Below are 5,883 nucleotides of genomic sequence, written 5' to 3'. Positions count from 1 at the left end.
TAAATCTGCTTTGTTTTAGATTGTCAGAAGAGCAGTTGGTCCTTTGCCTATTAACTTCAGCCTAATAACAATAATGGAGGTCATCCTAATGTATCCTTGGAAAAGGCAATATTATTAACTCTATGGTTACTGGCAAATCAAAATTCTTTTTATTATAATATATGTTTTATTATATGTATATATGCTTATTTATGCCCTTATTATATATATGCTTATTTTGATATTCAATTAGTTTAATATTTACCAATACTTATTAAGTCTTACTTTAACGTTTCAATCCTGCAATTGGCCTAATGCTAGTGTTAGTATTAACGATAATATAATTGTTATTAACAGTAATATAATTCTCAAAATTATCTTAATTTAAAATGATATAATTAATTCTCTTAATAAATTATATGCATTTTACTATTAAATATTATTAAAAAGGAAGTGTGGAACGTAAATGTTCCTTAGGCGGTTTTAAATTTCCCGCGCGAGAGAGAGCGTTTCGAGATCTCAGGAGAGAATCGTAGGTTTGTTCCTTACTGCGGCGGCGCTGATATACATGCAGTGACAGGGCGCCATTTACTGTCTCTTCAAATCTGTTTACGTACTGCGTTGTGTTGACGTTAGGTAATTGTTAATAATAATTAAATCTGTGTGCTGCAAGTGCGCGTTGGGTGAAGGATAATATTATATCAAGGCAATAAGAAGATCGTGTGCGTTGCCGGTGGTTTGAAAAGAAGAAAAGAAAAAGTTTTACGTGACAAGCGGCGGTAAACGTCAAGTAAAGTCGACGGTCGTAACATCTCTTATCGTATCTTGCTTGTCGCACGCCACGTCATCAAAAATAAAAATGGAACTCGGAAGTGCCTCGCTCGGTGGAATTACATCGCTATTATTAGAGAATGTAAAATAACCCAATTTTCTCTATCGGTGATAGCAAATTTTCCAAATATCGATATTTCGGTTGTTGAAGCGATTTCGAGTATACGTACACGTTCTCGAAACGGACGCCGTGCGGGCTTTCTATCAAACTAATCAACACGTTAGTTTTACCACAATTCGAAGAACCGCAGATGATACCACGTATAGTATTCGGTAACATGTTCCCATGTCTGCGTATTTCTTTCTCCGACATTAACCGTGTTTTATCGTCGAAATTTGTAACTTTGATTATCGTTGCTTGCTGAACGAACCGCATGTTTTCACTCGCAAATCTGGAATTAGATAAATGAGTCATGGAGGAACTATTTATAGCGGTGCATATCGGGTGAAAACAGCTCAGTATTGAAAATGTTACACTATCTGTCGGTTAAGAGCGATATTCTAAAATTTACTGCAGAGCAGTTACAGTTTATACCCAAGATTATTTTATTGCAAAACTTTGGCAATTACGTGGAACTATTGTGGGACAAGCTTCCCGAACATATAAAAGCTGAATCGGATATTCAGACATATCGCTGCTGTTACAAACATTACAATCAACCGTGGCAGCACACGCACATCGACGGTCCGCTACCGTTGATAAAAGATTGCGGCGAATGTCAACGAAAATAGGTAGTGGTCTTTTTAATCGTGCGATAAACGCACTTTTTATCGAATTACATATTCCTGGTTATCAATTTTGCGGTCCGGGAACTCACTTGGAAAAGCGACTGGCTAGAGGCGATCGAGGATTGAGGTATTAATCCATTGGATGCCGCGTGTCGCGAGCACGACATTGCGTATTCTCGAAGCAACAACCTCAGCAAACGACACGTTGCCGATAATATACTCGCTGCGAAGGCGTGAAAACGTATTACCGCGAGAGATTCGACTCTTGGCGAAAGCAGCCGCTACGGCTCTTTGGGTGGCTATGAAAGCAAAGACAAAATTTGATATGGGGATGAAGACGAAAAAATCATTGAAAAAGAAGAAACAAATACTGTCTATGGCAAAACGTGGTAGTATCTTGCCAATTTTGCCATTGCTAGGAGTTCTCGGTTCGTTGGCCGGTGGAGCAGCGGGAGTCGCAAAGGCTGTGAATGATAGCAAGGCGGCGCAACGTCAGCTCGAAGAAATGCAACGTTATAATGGAAGGTCACGGACTTTATCTCGCACCATACAAGCGTGGACAGGGATTCTCAACTAAGAAAAAAAAACGTCAAAAAAATACGCTAAAAATACCTGTGGGTATAACAACTAATGTGCAATTGGAACAACTGGTAAAACGTATGCGTATACCATTCTTTAGAAACGTTTTCATGCGCAATAATTTACCGATAAACGGCGTGCGACAAAATGAGAGCGGTATCGTCAATTTGGATGACGCTGATGGTCCCGGCACCCATTGGGTAGCATATGTAAAGAGAAGAGTTCGAGCAATATATTTCGATAGTTTTGGTAATCTTCGACCGCCCAAGGAATTGATGCGATATTTTGGTCAAAATGTGACGAAAATAGAATACAATCACACATGCTATCAAAATTATAATCAGAATAATTGTGGACAATTGTGTCTACGATTTCTTCAAACGGTTGATATAAAGCCTGACAATCCACCATCGCGATTCAGTTTGACAGCATGTCGCTAACACTAACGTTGACTAGCAAAAGTAGCGTTCTCGCTGTAAGCTACTTTCCAGCTATAGATTTATCCGATGGTAATTACGAGCTCAGTTTAACAGATTTTGATACTTATCATACGATACCGAACGTGAATTCTAAGAATAATAAATTTTACTTTGATAACGATGACAAGAAGATTACGAGACCCGAGGGATCATACGAATTACAAGTTATAGATGAATATCTGAGACGGGCAATTTTACATTATCCTTCCAATAAAAAAAAAGAGGAGAATGAAGATGCATATCCAATAATGCTTCGTGCCAATCATAATACGCTAAAGAGCGAAATCAAATGCGCTTACAGAATAAACTTTAGTAAACCAGACAGCATAGTATCGCTGTTGGGATTCTCGTTGAATCGTATATTACAACCTCAAAAATGGCATAATTCGGATTTATCTATAAATATTATTATTAGTGAATATTATCCGTATAGAATGTAGCGTCACCACTGGTGCGTACAGTAACGACAAGCGCGTACACACGATACATGAATTTTCACCGAGCGTGCCGCCAGGATAAAAGATATCGGAAACTCCTGCATAAATCATTTATCTCCCGATCGTCGTACGGAGCATTTCTGATCTCACGATACGCATACGTTGATCAAGAAGGACGATTACTTGATTTTCGCGGAGAGCAAATTACTGTAAGATTACACGTACAACGTTGACAAAATTAACATGTGATGCTCGTGCTAAATGAAACGGAGCACGTGAGAAACAATATTTTTACGAGACATTACGAGGGTCAATAATTTTGCAAGAGCAGCAGCAGCTGTGGCAGCAGTACCGATGAGTGACAATAATAAGAGATCTCGTTACGCTAAAAAGAAACTCAGCACGTTGAATCGCGAATTTTTAAAATCATTGGGATTCATCGTACGAAAAGATGATTGACATTTTGAATATTGGTGGCGAGCCAATTTTTGACGATCGTATTGTCAAGATTGAGACATATACGTACAATCCATACGCCAACACATCGCTTGGACATAGCGATGAGATACGAATACCTATACATCACCAGGATTTATACACGTTACCGTGTAAAAGCTTTCTGTATGTTGAGGGAAAGTTAATGATATCTAAAATAGATGCAAATGAAACGCTGATATTGAGAAATAACTGGGTTGCGTTCATGTTTGATGAAATTCGATATGAACTCAATGGTGTGGAGATTGATCGCAACAGAAACGTTGGAATAACTTGCACGATGAAAAATTATGTCTCTTTAACAACCGAGAGAAGTAAAATCTTGAAGAATGCTGGATGGGATGTGATACATAATGGATCATGTAATGAAAGTTGCATGTTCAACATTTGCGTGCCCCTCAATATGCTATTGGGGTTTTGCGAAGATTACAAGCGAGTTGTGATTAATGCTCGCCACGAATTAATTTTGATACGTTCGCGCAACGACAACAATAGCTTATATGGATGTGCGGAAGCTGATATTGAATTACTCAAGATACAATGGCGTATGCCCCATGTACTATTGAACGAGATCAATAAATTGTCCTTGCTACGAGCATTGGAAAGCGGGCGACTCTTAAACTTGAGTTTTCGCTCTTGGGATCTATACGAATTTCCTCTGTTACATAACACGACCAAACATTCATGGATTGTGAAAACCGCTTCTCAGCTGAAAAAACCGCGATATGTGATCTTTGCAATGCAGACTGGTAGAAAAAATGTTATGACAAAAGATAATACCTTATTCGATCATTGTAAATTAACCAACGTTAAGCTCTATCTAAACTCGGAATTTTATCCCTACGATGATTTAAATTTAGATTTTGAAAAAAATAGATTTGCCCTTTTGTTCGACATGTATTCTCGTTTTCAATTCTTATTACGGATCTGATATTGAGAATGTGTTAACTATCGCAAAATTTTTACATTGCGGTTCTCTCGCAGTTATCGATTGCTCGCGACAAAACGAATCTGTCAAAAATTCTACCGTGGACGTGAGAATAAAGTTTGAATGTAAAGAAGATGTACCGGCAAATACTACTTTTATTGTCTCATCTGGCACGATCGTGTTGTCGAATATTGTCCGCTGACCAACATAGTTCGTAAAATTACTTAATCAACAATTATCCCTTCCTATTATCCCCTGCTCCGATGTAATAATATAAAAGATTGAGATTTTAACAATCGATATCAGTCATTCAACATTCTTGCAATCGTCGTTTAATATTCTTGCAACAATATGGCTGTACCAACGTTTGTGAATCTACAAAGATGTATTTTCAATAAACAGTTCATTGTGAAAGAAGCGGCGATCCTGAGAAGAGGATTTACTGTTTCGCATTATTTTTTCGCATGTCCTGTACCATGGCGCGTGCTCACACAATCTGAGAGACGTCAAGCCTCATGGTTGATTAGAAATCACCATGGATTGCAATGGGAAGATGGACGTTCCGTATAGCATGGCTCAGCGTTTGATTACAACAGCTATCGCTGGTGCGATACAAGAAGAGGAAGAGTCATCCTCTCTCGTGTATGTAAAAGGACATGAAAAGCGAGAATGGTTGGCTGATATATTGGACGATGCAAGAAACGATTTTATTATTGAGACCATGGATACATACTGCGAAGATATTCCTGCCCTAAGCAAATTAGATACTACTTATAGCCTACGTTGTGAAAAACATACTAAAAATTGTGCTTTACAAAATGTATTTAAAATATTTAATTGGTGGTCAAATAATCGCGACGATTCGCCACACCCTTTTTTTGAATAAATTATAACAATAATATTCTCTTTGTTCTCTCTCCTTTTCCTCTACCATGTATGCGAGCGAGTAGAGTGGCACCCGTTTGACCACGTTACAATTGACTACGGTCCCGATTGACCACGTTGATATTGAACACGTTGCGATTGAACACGATCCCGATTGACCACCGTCCCGATTAACCACGGTCCCGATTGACCACCATCCCGATTGACCACCGTCCCGATAGGCCACGGTCCTGATTGAACACGATCCCGATTGACCACGGTCCTGATTGAACGCGGTCCCGATTGAACACGATCCCGATTGACCACCGTCCCGATTAACCACGGTCCCGATTGACCACCATCCCGATTGACCACCGTCCCGATAGGCCACGGTCCTGATTGAACACGATCCCGATTGACCACGGTCCTGATTGAACGCGGTCCCGATTGACCACGGTCCCGATTGACCACGGTCCAAATTGACCACGTTAATATTGACCACGTTACAATTGACCACGGTCCTAATTGACCACGGTCCCGATTGACCACGGTCCCGATTGAC

This window comes from Prenolepis imparis, unplaced genomic scaffold (assembly GCF_030444845.1).
Source record: "Prenolepis imparis isolate NDT839.2.m4 unplaced genomic scaffold, iyPreImpa1.0 SCAF_14, whole genome shotgun sequence".
Taxonomy (NCBI): domain Eukaryota; kingdom Metazoa; phylum Arthropoda; class Insecta; order Hymenoptera; family Formicidae; genus Prenolepis; species Prenolepis imparis.
The sequence above is the reverse complement of the archived record's forward strand: the minus strand, read 5'-3'. Positions refer to the sequence as shown.